This window comes from Neodiprion pinetum, chromosome 1, assembly GCF_021155775.2.
Source record: "Neodiprion pinetum isolate iyNeoPine1 chromosome 1, iyNeoPine1.2, whole genome shotgun sequence".
Lineage (NCBI taxonomy): Eukaryota > Metazoa > Arthropoda > Insecta > Hymenoptera > Diprionidae > Neodiprion > Neodiprion pinetum.
In genome coordinates this window covers 2,196,034-2,209,094 of record NC_060232.1, presented here as the reverse complement: position 1 = coordinate 2,209,094, position 13,061 = coordinate 2,196,034, and the positions used below count along the sequence as shown (strand labels likewise).

The following is a 13,061-nucleotide window of genomic DNA, read 5'->3' as shown; positions in this document are numbered from 1 at the left end:
CTTGTGAAATATACCGCTCATCCCATAAGCAAAAATAATTAGCTGTAAGACTGAACAGAGTTTTGCTTTACCCGTCCCAGATTCGGACGGATAGACAAATCTAGGTTAAACGTACAGTTAATCGCGTAAGTGTCTCTCCGCTCGAAGCTTGCACAAAAAAATGGCTTTTTAACCCGGAAACGTAAAATTATCTATCACGTCGCACCAGTGTTATATTTCACGCATATCCAACCATTTGGTTAACGCACGCCGATAAAGCAGTCAAACAGTGCTTTTTTCTTACAACTTAATTTACAAACATTGAGAATTCAAACTGAAAACTTACTTTTAACGATATGAATTACAGCCTATATTACTCAGGAATAGTTTACCTTTTTACTAGTGAGAAGTTTTTTTTTTTACATCGGTTCGGTTGTTCCAAAGATTATACCCTCTACGTAGAAACAAACAAATTTTACCTTTTTATAACAGTAGTAGGTACGGGTATACGACGGTACGCGAGTTCCCATACATAATCTCCCTTTCCGAGATTCCCCCGCGGCCAAGATTCTTCGTCCACAAAACTTCCCTTCCCCAATATTATTACACGTACATCAACGTTCGTTCAATAATTTATTTATTTATTTATTCGGGGAAATTTTATCCGAGGGATTTTTGTCAAGGGTGAATTTTTTCAAGGTCGATTACGTCCAGCGGGGATTTTGTCCGAGGGAATTTTCGCCGCGGGGGAGGATTCCGTACGTTCACCGAGACCAGCAAAAAGTAAATAAATTCACACGACAAATTTTTATATCCATAAAAATCCACCTTTATTTATTTATTTATTGTATCTTTTTCTCGTCTTCTCCTCTCATCCGAGTATTCTAATTAGAGAAAAAAGGCCGCCAAGTCGTATCCTTGACGCAGGCAGATTCGGATTCAGAGTCAGAGTCGTTCGAAGAGGTCGAGTCCGAAAGAACCGTACGTCGGTCGTCGGGTCCGTCTCTGTCTTCCGCGTGGGGCTTGAACGGGTGTGTGTGGAAGTAGCGCACGACACCGACTGGGAGAGAGAGAGAGAGAGGGAGCGAGATTGAGCTCGGCATGGAAGGTGGAAGGCGGGAGGGAGGGAGGTAGACTCGCGTCGGCGTCGACTTGGCAACAGTGCGTGCGTCCGTCGGTGTGCGTGAGGTGGCAGCAAATCAGGTGCGGCCCTTCCCTCGTTTCCGAGTGCGCCGCGTTCCGTCGTCACACCGATCAGCCGCTCGCGTCGCGCCGCGCGCCGTCGGCTCGGCTCTGCCTCGACTGCCAACTTCCAATTCGACTCAGTTCGCGTCGGACCTCCGTCGGAGTAAGAAGATACATCGAGGCGCGGTTGTGTCGGAGCGCGAGGAAAAGTTAAGTTTGTTGTGTTTCTCAGCCGCGGCGATACGCGATCACCGGAAATCCGCACGATCCTCGTGTGTCAAAGTAGTACGTGTATACATATTTTCCCGAGTCGTTTTTGTGCCACTGTTTACGTAATAATCTCTCCTGTGTATTGGATTATTGTCACGATAAAAACAGACCGTTGTTACCTGCCGCTGCCGCGTAACGACGTTCTCGTACCGAGGTGCGTTCTTCGACGACACTTTTCATCGTACACACGATAATCTTCCGTTATTCGGTGTTGGATTATATCAACGAAGAGGAACGAAACAACTACGTGCGTGTGTGTGTGTAATGTGGCGTTTTGCGCACTTTTGTGATACGAGTCGTCCCTCGTAGTCTTCTTTGTTCTTATTCTTTAACTCTTGCGTCATTTTTTTTTTTATTTTTAATTTTTTTTCTCTCCCCTCGCTCCTCGACACCGGTTCCAACAACTCACGCGAGGCTGTTCTGTCGTTTCTACCGTGCGAAAAAGTTATTACCGATCAATTTTTGTGCGCGGTGATTTCTCGATCGGAAGCTCGGTGTACCCGTTACGATACTTCGACGAAAGTTTTATTATCCCACTCGTCATTCCGCAACAAGCAAACTTTACTGCGGTGAATTTTTCGAGGGAACGAAAAGAAAAGAAGAAGAAAATATAACGAGAGAATTTGAAAAATTCATCCCACCCTCTTCCTATCTCTATTTGGGTTAGCTGTACCGATATGCTTTGCTGCTGTGTCCTTGACGCGAAGTTTAAACTCGTGTGTATAACTGCTGCTGCTGCACTCGGCCCAGTTTGAGAGCCGTCGCAAGTTTTACGTAACGCGGCTTTGATCGGTCCGATTTCTTTTACGACTTGACTGTACGTCCCTCTCTCCCTTTCTCTCTCTCTCTCTCTCTCTCTCTCTCTCTCTCTCTCTCTGTCTCTCTCTATCTATCTATCTGGATATCTACCTCCTACAATCTGGTTTTCATCCGCGTACCCGTGTATCGAAAGTGTCGACGTATAACAATAATACCAGAGTTAATCGGCGTTAAAAGTGAAATCGATTCAGTGATTGCGATTGCGATGATGATGGAAGAGTAGATGTTTAAAAAGTTTCAGAAGCAAAGATAGGCGAAGAGGAGGATAGAAAGAAATTATGTGAATCCAAAACGTGATGTGGTGGTTGGTTGGTGAATAATAGTAACAACAATAACAACAACTATATCACGTGATAAACGCGATACGTCTGCCAAGTGAATTGTTTTGACGAAATCCTTTCTGATCTCGTTGTGCACAAGAAGAATAAGAATGAAATGAAATGGCGGAAGAATAAAGTGAACTTGTGTTATTCGTTGTTGAGATAATATTTATTATTGTAACAAAATCGCTGTGGCCAAGTCATCGGGCAGCAATCATTGCTTAAAAATAATGCCTGTAACGTGTAATTATGAATGAAAACAACGCCCTTGTGAATAGTATACGTAATTAGGAGAACGTATACGTGTGTGTAAATATATAAATACGCATACGCGTATATCGTTTGATATACCAAACAATTAATCTGTTGAATTCGAAAGTGAAAATTAAAAACATCAGCCGCGTTCCGAACAACGCCAACCGTGTTTAATAAATCAGCTTGTGATAATCGCTGATAGTTGTTTGTTCGTCTTCTCTGTATTTCGTTTTTATTTTATCGGTATCGCCTCTTTTAAATTCACAATCAGCGGGGTTTTTCTCTTCTTCCTCCTCCTGCTGATGATGATGATGATGATGATGAGATGATGCTTGTGTGCTACGGCTGTGCGAAATACGACTACCTAAAGAATATATGATAATAATAATAGTAATAAATCTGGTTAATTTGCTGAAAAGTGTTGTCGTGTATTTTTTTTTTTTTTGATCTCACCGTCGTTAAATTCAGGAAATTATCGTCGTTGCTGTTGTTGGATCGTTTAATTAGTGGTTTACTCATGTGTGATAAATATATAAGTAATTAAATAAATACTACACTTAAATTAATTGAAGGAAAATATTGTATTCAGTGTTGTGTGAGATAAGTGACGAGAAAAAGTTTACTGCTTTGGATTATATTGGATATATTACCCCCGTTACACACGCATCGCCGATTGCTAACACTGGATGTTTTTTATGTAAGTACACACACGCGCACATATATATGTATATAAATTCAACTTTGCGCTCATTTTATCTTCATACATATTTCTTCTCCTTCGTCTTCCTCTGATTCTGATTCTTTGGTATTTTTTTGAAGCTGTCGTCGTCGTCGTATATGTACTACATCATTCTCTCTCTCTCTCGCCTTCTCTTTTGTATGTTTCACGTACGCTTTCCTCCTCCTCCTTCACATCATTCACCACACACCCATTTCGCACTAGCCAGCTCTCTGATAAATTCAATCTAACCTAATCTAACTCAACCAACCTACCAACTTCCGCAACCATTGAATGACTTACTTACTTACTTACTCACTTATTCCGCGTTCGTATTCCACGTGCAGCTTTCAATAAAATCCCCCGAAATTTATCATACCATTTTTTCATTTACCCAACGTACTATTTTTACTGTCGTCGAGAACGGTCGCGAATATTACGACTTTTTGTTAGTTCGCGGTTTTTTTAAAATTCGTTCTGTTTTTTTTTCTTCTCTTCCAACAAAACGTGCGGTTTCGAAGAGTGAGCCAACGTTTTTATTTTTCTCATTCATTAGTCGTTCAATTTTTTATTCATCGTGCAGTACCGCCAAACATGCGCAACTCGTGAATTTCCCCTCTTGATCGTTCATTCTTGATGCATGCGAGCTGTAATAATTTTGGTCGCATTTTTTACACTTGCTCCTCAAATATATACACATGCCTTTTCTCCTCTTACCGTTTTTATCCTGGTTTATTACACACTTCCGTTTTCCGCGTGTACCTCCCATTATCGTCTGTAACGTAACGATTGTATAATCATATATATATATATATATAATTGCTGTTTAAATTAAAGATCGTTATTATATTATATGTACGTATATGCCTGCGGTGAAATTGACGAGACGATGATTTTCTCCCTCTTTCACTCCCGCGATCGTTTTTCCTTCCTTCGTCAACGTTACTTGCTCTGCTAAAAAACGACAACAGTAACGGCAATAGTAATTTATGCCACCGTCTATTACATGTATTACACCTATCTTTACGGTAATTAATCTCCGGCTGTTCCAGTAACCCAGTTTACTTTACTTCACTACTTGTATCCTCGTTCGTGTTACACTTGTGCTTCTTCTTCTTCTTCTTCTTCCCCGTGTCGCCGTTTTGCCGAAGCACTTGAATCCGTTGTCGATGAGCGACTTGCTTGTCATTGCTTGTTTCAACTTATCGTGAATGTATTCGCCGAATGAACAGCAGACTGTCTTAATTAACGAGCACCTGTACGCATCCATTTCATTTCCTGTCGCGTTCCCATAATACATATAATCGGTTACGACGTTTCTTGACTCGACTTTTTGGCATCATCCTCGTCGCCACTTTTTATCTTTTTGCCTTTTATTTTACGCGAAAATGACAAAACAAAGCTTTTGCTGCCACTGTGCAGCACATTTTTAAAAGCAACGAGCAGCGTGTATGCTCGTCATTGTATCATGAATGGCTCGAATGCGAACGACGGGACGTCTTAGAATTTTGCGTGACTCATCGGTGTGAAGTACGGTTGATAAATTTTGCCAAACCCTTCTCGTTTCTTTTAGGACGACAACACAGCAATTTATACTTTCGAAACATTTTTCTTTTTTTCTCTTGTTTGTGTTTACGTTTTATTATGACTCGTAGGTTTTAACGCTCCTCGAATAATTTCGTTATTCATTTGGTCGTAATGTAGGTTATTACATTACCTAGCGGTTTTGTTCTCCAATTTTTTTTTTTTTTTTTTCTTTTTCTACCACGGAATTTTTACGCACGCATGATTCAACACCCGTTGTTTAAAAATAAATCTATGACTAATTTCAATGTCTTTCGATTACCAGAATGCGTTTGAATGCTTATCATCGTATTAATTCTCTTTCACACTCCTGAAACTGTTGCCTATAGTTATATTTAATTACATTTTCACGCCCCTCCCCCCTCACTGCGTCTCAATGTTTTACATTAATAACAAACCGTTGTAACATCGTCAAGTTAAATAATTAATTAACGCTTGAGACGTTACACACGAAAGATCGTTTTCAATAATTATTGATAATATCGTCAACCCGATTATATTAAAAAACCACAAATATCTTTATCTTCAATATTGCGGTAGAAGGATCGCTGTTGTTTAAGTAGGTGGTTTGCGGATTCCGAGAGTCACAAACATGACAGTTTAAAGTCTGGCACGCCGAACGAACGAACGACTTTCAGAGCTTCTTCTTGCCGTTGTTGCCGCTTCTGCTGCTTCTGCTTGCTGCAGGGTCAGTAATTCACGCGCTCCGGTTATTTTTATGACAGCTTTTATACACGTGGGGCTTATAGCGGCGGCTAGCTTTTGCCTTGCCAATGTTGCGAAATAAAATACCGTTTATTATATGTATGTATATGTATATATATAATATGTCGTACAAATAACAACTGCTGCAAGCGCAGCAGTGCAGCAGTCACGAGACTTGTTTTTTTTTTTCTTTCTTTTTTTTTATTTTTTTTTGCAATGTATCGCAACGCAAGCTTTTTGTCAGTACGCAGCGTACGTATAGTTTAAAAAATACCGACGGCCACAACCTCTTCGCTTCGATCTTACGAAACGGTTAATTATTTTGATAATAGGTACTTGATGATTATAAACTCGACGAAGCGTAGCTATTAACCCTTTCATTCGTCCGATCGTACTTTCTCTGAAACGGTCGCCTCGACTCGATTTCTCAAAGCTTATTAATTTTTATTTACCGCATGAACAAGTATTTTATTTATGAAATACTTTATTCGTATTCAATTAATTATTCGTTGGCGTTATCGGGATTAGCGTATCTTGTTTGCGAATAGCTGCGGTGGTGGATGATGAAAGATATTATTATTTTATTGCAACGAATGTGAAACATCATTCATTCGTCAATACTTTATCAATAATTTTACCTTGCCGAACGAGTCTCGAGTCTGTACGCCTCTTTTTTCATCTTCTCCCTCTATCTCTCTCTCCCTCTTTTTTATTTTTTGTTTTTTAATTTCGTTTACTTTTTATTACCCGTCTGGACGGACGAGAACAATGCCGTGATAAATTTACTTTCACGTTAATGCACGTATATATAGATAAGAGAGAGAGAGAGAGAAAGGAGGCGAGCCTGGTGAAAATCGATTCGTGTATAAAATACCCTGAAAATTGTCTACCGCACGAGTGCTGCGCAGCAGCAGCAGCAGCTGTATGTACGTGTAATACATATTGTAATACGAAGCTTAAACAAATGTTATTCATAGGCTATTATTTTCAAACGATTTGACGATGGTTTTCAAAACGAACGGGATTCCCAAAGGCAAATCAATTTCGAGCTGGGCGATTGAATGAAAAGAAAGAAATCAGAAAAAAATGTACGACAATGCAAACAAGTTGTACGCGTACCCGATCAGTTAATTATTGCTTTTTACACGCGATGAGAGAACGAATAAAAATTAGAATGAAGTTGGAAACGTTGTTATAACGATATCTGTTTAGGAAGAATCGTTGCTTCGAACCTTCAGGAATTTCTGAAATTTAGTATATCATGACAAACAAAAGACGCTCTTGTTTCGAAGAAACGATTTGTTCTTCTTCAAAGTCATTGTAAAATTGCCAAGTTATCATTTTTTCCCTGACATTTTATTTGGACGTAAACGTTACTGACTTCAGCCTCGCGAATAAAACAGCTTTTCCAAAAATCGTAAAATTGTACGTAGGAAAGTGAATATTTTGCGAAATTATTCGCCGTTATTGCGACTTCTGTCCGTTTGAACATTCAATCGATGTTCGAACGAGTCAATTGCGATCAAGAACAACCGACCGTGTGAGAAAGTCCGGAACGATTGGCATTTTATAAAATTCGTGCACATCGCACGCGATTATCAAGACTCGTTAATGAACGACGAGTACCAATTACCATATCCGGTTTAGCTTGTAACGCCAATGAGGACAAAACTGGGTCACCCGATTCGTTCCTTTTTTCACGTTAAAATCGACTAGGTATAATCTATCCACTTGAACGACGAACTTGTACGATAGACGATACAAAAGTTTCAAACGCGTGCATTCACGCGCGTCGTCTGCACGCGTGTAGATCGTATCCGTATTATACGCATACGCAGCAAACACCAGTCGTACACATTTTGTTGTGTAGTAACCTTTTATCCCGTTTGTCTGTCTTTCCTCGTATAATGTTTGAACAATTTTTAGAGATAAATTTTACCGCGTAACGTTGGACCGATGGAAATATATTTCGCATCATATTTGAATAAATTTCCCACGATACATACGATTTCCTATTATCACATTATACCTGCATTACGAATATACGTGTACAACTATAATTATTTATTGATATTATCGAATTATCGTTTGATACTAGCAATAAAAATAGTACGACGAATTATTGTCTATGAAATTTCGTGATAGATTCACTTTGCTTCACTACCGTACGTACATATATACACGCGTATGGATGTAGTTGGTAGGCGGTGGATACTTTGCTCCGAGATTTTGCTTTCCCGAGTTGAGAAAGTGTGCAGGAGGGGGGGTACACAATGTGTGTGTGTGTATATATATATATATATATATATACACATATGCAGAGGTAAGGGCATTATAGAGTTAGTTTCTCTCTCTTTCCCTCTTTAGTCTTTGCGGTGGAATTTCTCTGCAACAGCCACTTTTCAATTTGAACTTGTAAGCTAGTTTTTCTTCCTAAAAAAATCGGTGCACTTCACTCTTTGATTATCTTTAGAGCTCTGCAGCAGACAACCCCTCACCACCCCCGTTCCCCTCGGGAGGGGGGGGGGGGGGGTAGAATTTATATCGATACTGTTTATTATTACTATACAGATTATAGATTGAAGTTGAAATTCATACCACGTTAAATCTCATCAGCAAGTACATCAGTAGCGAGATCCCAGCATGCAAACAGGTTTTTCATATAGTAGAAAAAAATTTGGATATTTATATCGAACGAAATATAATTGAGTCAGTGTTTTTCAAACGTTGAAGAAATCAATCGTTATTATAAATACATTGCTTACGTTAATCCAACAACGGTAATGCTTTTTTTTTTTTTTTCATCTATTCTTATTTTCTTGGTTTTTTAATAAAGAATCGCGTGGGTCAATAATATTTTTTTACTCTCGGATAATCAAAATGAATCGAAAACATAAGCTGTTCCCTTGCGGTGGGAAATTTCAATTCGTTGTAGGGTTAACTTTTGATAATAAGTTATAAGAAATTACAACGTACTCGGAACAATTGAGAGTCGAGAAGTGCAGCCGGAGTAGATGGACGAATGCTGGCGGCACGTGGTGTACAAACATCGTCCTCGTCTCTCTTTCTTCTTTTCCTTTCTCTTTCTTCTCTTCTCTTCTCTTCTCTTCTCTGTGGCGTAACAAAGAACGTTGACGACCCTCGAAATCCTCGCTGCGACGACCCAAGATGACCCGAGAGGCGACCCAACCGAGTCAAACTCTCCCTCCCTTTCTCCCTTTCTCCCTTTCTCCCTATTTCCCTTCCACCCTTTTGCCCCCGTTACTGTGCTACTAACCTTAAAACTAACTCTGAGTTATTCTCGACGGTGGCAGGCGAAGGGACGTATTCCGGGTCGTATTACTCGTGTAAGGCCGACGTGATGTACTTCCGAATCTTTATCTTGTACCTATCTCGTATTTTTACTTTTTCTTTTTCTTCCTTTCTCTTTCTCTTCTCTTCGCCCAACGCAGGCTTGCCTTCGATTGATCGGTCAGATTTGTTAGAAATATATAGTTTTTTGCGAGAATGCGGGGAAAGAACCGAACATACTTAACCGTTTGAAAGAGAGCGGATTTTATTGTATATGTTTGTTTTTTCGTTTTTGTATTTTCCGCTCGTTTATCTATCAAAATGCTTGATCTACGATCTTTCGCTCAGGCTTATGCTATACGCGTATGTATATATATATATATATATCTGTGTATGACATATCGTTATAGAAGATTATCTCTCGGTGTGACCCAAATCAATTGTTGGTCGCGATGTATTGTTGCTATCGATATTTATTTCTTTTTGTTTTTTACTCCCATCTTTTTATTATCTTCAAAATTTAGATAGTAAAGGTGAGAACATATACGATATTATATATACATACATACATACATACATATATGTATTATTATCAGAAATTTATCTCATATAATATACTATAGATTATACACTTCAGCCTTTGATTCCAGGCATGTGTATAGTTGTCATTATGAGTGTAAATTATCAAGTCAGCGTAAGAAGAATGAGGAAAATCGAATTTTTGTCAAAAAAAAAAAAAGAGGTAGACATATTCTGTACTCATAGGTACATACCTACGCGATATAGTTGGATGATATGTAACACGTACGTAGGCGGTGTCGATTCGACTCGACTCGGCGCGCGTCTCGTATACAATATAATTGATGACCGACGAGATTCGCGGCGAGGGCAAACAAATTTTTCACATGCGGCGCAAAAAAAAAAAACCGTATCGAAGAGAAAAGAAGAGGAAAAAGTGACTAAACGGCGACAACGATAACAACAACAACAACAACAATAATAATCATAATAACAACAACAACAACAAGATGGCAGAGCTTGGTCCGTATAACACATGTATATACACCATTCGTGTACACCGTGTACGTATACCTTGCGCCTGTGTACGATACGCGTCGTAGGTGCGTTATGTGCGTGCAAAGGTAAGTACGAGGAAGTTGAGGAAGCCGCGTCGAGGTCGGGGAGTCGATACTCGGAGCCTTCGACCGGCGCATTACCGATGACAGACCGGACGTAAAGACAAGATGGATGGGCTGCGCCTCTGTAATAATTGTTTTTATTTTTATTTTTATTTTTCACTCAAATCTTGGCCGAGTATTTGTATTTATAGATGTACGTAATACGTCGACACAACGCGTGTAGGGAATGAATACGATCGCGGGAGATGATATTGAAATTTCGATAAAAAACAAAAGATAGATTTTTTTGCAGCGTGTTGCGTGTGGTAAAAGAAAAAGATTTATTATCGTTCGATGCAAACAAATGGATGAAATCTGTTCAGAGTTGGGTGTATTAATTATTTGTGTACCGCGGAAGTTGATTCGATTGCAGTTTTTGTATCGTTCGTACCAGATTTGAATGTGAATTCGAGATATAAAGTCAGGTCGGATCAAAGAGATGTGGTGGTTAATGACGAATGGATTCGCGTATGTGTTACACGCACGGCATCGTCGTGATAGATTTTTTAAAACGGTGAATCTCAATCATTTCGTAACGGAGATGAAGAAGAATCGAAAGAGAGGCGAGTAGCGGTGACGCGATTAAATTATTGATCTACAAACAAACTACAGCGGGGATTATCGTCGATCGATCATCGATCAATTGTACGAGATTGATGATCGGACGAAGCAAATCTCGTTCCAGGTAGTAAATTTATCATCGTATACGGTGTCTCGCGATAATTTGGGAGAAGAGAATCAGGCAATGGTGCATGTTTGGAACGAATAGTGTTGTATCGCAACTTTAGGATTATCCGATATATTTAGCAAACTGTCAGTACAGCGTACCAACAAGAACAGATTTTGTTGATCCAACTTTTTCAGGTATTCTCCGAAGGTGCGAAATAGTAATTTTTGTTTCAACGTTTCGACGGGTTAACGTTACTAGCTAACCTCAGTCTCGTAGATGAGGTGGTTGGTTGGTTGGCGATAAGAATTTGCGTGATTCAACGAAGGCGAAGTTAGTAACGTCAGCGTAACGAAACATTAGGCATAAAATCATTACAGCGCAATTTTCGAATGACTTCCAAGGAGTCATCGTTGCAAAATATGAGCGTATTTTACCTGTAACGGTTTACCGAATTCCCGACATTCGCCAAAGGTGCGAATTAACGATTTTTCCTATAAACATGCATCGCTACCGTAACGTTACTTAACCCCATCCTCGTGTAATTCGTCACGGTCATCATTGCGGTTGGTTTACGGCTTGGCGATGCAACAGTACGGGGTATTTTAAGTAGGGTAAGAAACTCTCGGGCATTACGGGGATTTGCGACGAGGCTCCGCTCCTTTTTCTCCTTGTTCTTCTTCTCGCTCCTCCTTGGCGGTGGTTCTCCTCGAAGCGTTTGGCGTCGGTATTGCCTGGTCCATCGCCGACAAACTCGCTACCGGTGGTTGCCCTGGCGACCCCATACCACCCGCCATCATGCCACACTCTGCCTCACTTAAACTCCCGCTCCGTGCTGCTGGATGGACGGATGGACGGACGGATGGACCAACCTGGACCAACCGAGCGGCGTCTTTATTCTTCTCTCCGTGTCTTTCTTCTATCCGTCGTCGCTTCTTAACGATCCCATTTCTCGAGTGTTGGAGGAACGAGTGCAAGCCGTGCAGTCATTCTGCGTCTGCGGTAGAACGACGCGATGTGCAGGTCAGGGTGACGACGCACCGGGACTGGCTTGAGTACCTACCATATACATGTATACCTATACATACATACACACATACATACATACATGCTCTTGACACTTTCCGGTCGGTCGTCTATCGATGTACAAGCCGCTCTAAAAACCATACGATCTCTGTCACGCATTCTGTTTATTTACTCTCTTGTTATTGATATTATTATTATTATAATTATTGTTGTTGTTGTTATGCACTTATTTATACGTTGTATTCTCGTGGGACGAAGAAGAAGAAATTCACTCGTGTCTTCTTTATTTTTCGACTTAAAAACGACGATCGCGTTACTCCGGACAGTATTTGAGTCTGGAAAAAATTTTTATTTGATTAAGAAAGACGATTTACGCGGAATTAGCCAGTTTTTGAATTATTTTTGGAATTTTTTCGATCCAAGAACGACGATTACGCTTTACCGAATAGTTTTTCAGTCTTGAGACTATTTCAACTCGATCAGTGATATAAATTGATGAATTTCTCGTTTCTGGTGTACGATTCTATGGATTTTAGGCTTTCAAGCTTGCCGCCTTTGGCGATTTCGCTCCTTGTGTAATTTATCCGTCATACTTGATTGTCAGTTTAATTGCCGAGTCGTAATACCTGCACTACGCGTATGTCATAAGTTACCGTACTCCTAGTTGTCCCGTGTACAATATTGTTGTTGTTATTGCTGTTATAGTTACCGGAGAGGTCAAATTTGCCTCGACAGTGCATCGTTGCGTTGATATTGGGTATCTGCAGTTTGAAAGTTTCGAGTATAAACTGCTTACGCGTATTCTAGCTCGCAAGTAAACAGAATTTGAATATGCACGTACCGTCGATTCGTTTTATTTATTCTTTCTAGAGAGAAACTTAATACGGTTGTGTTGCGAATCGATGACCTCTGTCTTTCCTTTCGTCGTAAATAATGTGGTCTCGTCTTTATGCAAATTGCTTTATTTTTGTTGAAAAATTGTTTTTGCACGACTGGACATTCTACGCAAATTTTTTTTCTCATCGTGTGTTTTGCAGCATCGATATTTCGTTCTTAGGGTTTCG

At 40.0% G+C, this 13,061-nt stretch overlaps 1 protein-coding gene across 6 annotated transcripts in view; it reads left to right on the top strand.

Moving 5' to 3' along the window:
* The first annotated feature begins 1,297 nt into the window (after positions 1 to 1,297).
* The window catches only part of LOC124221932 (uncharacterized), a 154,162-nt gene continuing 142,398 nt past the window's right edge, over positions 1,298 to 13,061 (top strand). For 2 of the 6 annotated variants that reach the window (XM_046632767.1, XM_046632431.1), the window contains exon 1: positions 1,298 to 3,525. The gene's annotated coding sequence lies outside the window, so the exon portion shown is untranslated. The remainder of the gene's footprint in view (positions 3,526 to 13,061) is intronic. The other 4 variants (XM_046632844.1, XM_046632681.2, XM_046632603.1 and 1 more) reach the window with 3 other exon arrangements.